Here is a 2739-nt window from a genome sequence, read left to right as displayed (position 1 = left end):
TGAGGCTTCCAATATGGGGAGGGTGATAATATGAAATGTAATGATCTTCCCAAGAGTCTCGTGGTAGCTTTTGATCATCGAACCGAGCTAAATCTAGCCCGGAATCCAAGAGAGAAGGTGGAATGGCCAAAGTTTTTAGAGAGAGAAGGATAACATGCAAGAAATTTGCGCTGGAATAAAAAAAGTCCACTTTTTATACCCAAGAATTCATCAACGAGACACGTCGATTTGTCGACAAGTCCTAGTACATAGTTCGTCGACGAGATAGCCAACTCATCAATGAATTTCAGTCATGCAAAGAACCCCTCTGAGTAATTCCTTGTCGATGAGACACGTACCCTCGTCGACGAGCTAAGAAGAACATTCGTTGATGAGACCAATCTATTCATCGACGAATATTTGCTGCCACCTTTTCGAATTTATTCTTCCTTCCCTTCTATCTTCCTTATTATTTCAAATTATTTAAAATTTTTTGGGTTGTTACATTCTCCCCCTCTTAAAATAATTTCGTCCTTGAAATTCGTTAGTCACCCATTTATACACCATTACGCTAATTAACCACATTCACAAATTCCAAACAACTCTAACATGTGCAACATCAAATCATGCAAAGTCAAACTACATTAACACACATACTAATGTAAACATATTACACATAAGCATATTACTTGGGCCTTTAGTGTTGCCCTCTTCAGGTGTACCCAACATATAGACACGCGTTGGGCCTTCACTGTTGTAAGGCACCAGATTGTTCCTTTGATTCTGATTTTGGTTCAGGGCTGGTGCATTATTTGAAGGTTCTCGACATTCCTGAGCTATGTGACCCTGTTTGCCACACCTGTAGCATACAACACTCCTGCCCCGGCATTCTCCCCAATGTCGCTGATTACATCTAGGGCAATGGGGGCACTGATCACTTCTTTCTGATCCCTGACCTGTTGTATCTCTGTCTCCCCTCCACGAACCTTGTCTGACATTTGTTTGAGATCGCGGAGACGCGGGCCTCTTCCTTCATTCTAATGCTTCCATACCCCTATGCAGACTTGACACTGCCACCGTAGCTTTCTCCACCAACTCCGTGAAGTCCTGAATCTGCAAACACATCATATGCTCATGGATCCTCTGATTCAGGCCCCTCTCAAACCACCTCGCCTTCTGATATTCATTTGGAACCACAAAAGGCGCAAAACGAGATAACTCCAGAAATTTAGTAGTGTACTGTTGAACTGTGAGGCGCCCCTGAGTCAAGCTGAAAAATTCTTCCGCCTTTGCATTTTTGGTCGTGGCGAGAAAATATCAGTCGTAGAAAACCTACTTGAAGCGATCCCAAGCCATATCTATAGGTACCGCTCGTTGTTCCTCTAATAGTTTCATCGCATGCCACCACCGTTCAGCTTCTCCAACCAGCTTGAAAATGGGGAAGAGGACCTTCTGCTCCTCGATACAATTTAACACAACAAGAATTTTCTCCATTTCTTGCATCCACATCTCAGCCTTAATTGGATAGATGCCACCCTCAAAAGACAAGGGTTTTAAACATGTAAACTAATCAATGGTGCAACCCTGGTGTACCGATGGATAACTTGTTCCCCCAAAATCCTGTCTCATTTCTTCCCTAACCTGATGAGCTATTCCTCGTAATAGCCGAGAGGTGTCAATCTCGTCCCTGCTAGAAGCTCCCATCTTGCTTCCTCTCCTTCATCCCCACCCTTGCCTCTAGGATCCATCCCTGGACATAAATGCACAACAAAGTAATTTAGAATCTCCACCTCTTTATATATTTGATATACACATCATAACATAAAACCAAAATAATATACATATCCTCAATTAAACATCCAATATCCATTTGTCCACAATCATCTAAACTTCCAAATTACATTCCAGATCTCAGTTTCACAACTCGAAGACATCACCGTTGATGAATTCACCATGATTTTCTAAAACTGTCGACTGATTCAGAAAATCATAGAAGTCCGTCAAAGGATTTCTGCCTCCAAGCTACGAAACAACCTCAAACTCCTGTCAATATCCTATTCTACCCATTCCTACCCTTATTCAATTCAAACCTATACTCTGGTATTAATCCTCCTAAAGTCTGTAAGATCGTTATGCTCTGATACCAACTATAATGCCCCGGACCCGCTGTGTGGGGCTCAGAGTGTTAAGAGACCGACACGCTTCTCTAATACCGTTTACGCAACAGAAAAATAATAATAAAGCCTCAAACATAAAATACTAGAGTTCTATATTTGTACATCAACAAACTTATACCATGTATTCATATATACCATATTACAAACCTGAAAGAAATATAAAGAAACATAAAAACTAAAACATAATTATTCAAGTCTCACTCACAAAACTACCCTGCCCTGGAGCTATCTAAGTTCAATCACCCGGATAACCTGAAAAGATTTAACATATGATGGGGTGAGACACCTCTCAATAAGGAAGAAATAGTTTATAACAGTGTGTGGCTGAAGTGTTTAATATACAATTAAAATATCTATCCAAAGTGCATCCACGATCCGCAAGTAACCCAAAATATTGTGCCCATAATCACACATAGTCAACAGCTTTGCCAACCAATCACATTCCACAATCATAAATATTTTATTGGTAATTCCCAAGAATAGAGAAATCTACCCGCCCATACAAGTAGTTTCCCTCTGCTCTAGTTGCTAACACTAGGGCACTCACCTTTCTCAGTAAGCCCTCAAGTTATGTATTCGGGTA

This window comes from Malania oleifera, chromosome 6 (genome assembly GCF_029873635.1).
Source record: "Malania oleifera isolate guangnan ecotype guangnan chromosome 6, ASM2987363v1, whole genome shotgun sequence".
In the NCBI taxonomy this organism is placed as follows: Eukaryota; Viridiplantae; Streptophyta; class Magnoliopsida; order Santalales; family Ximeniaceae; genus Malania; species Malania oleifera.
The sequence above is the reverse complement of the archived record's forward strand: the minus strand, read 5'-3'. Positions refer to the sequence as shown.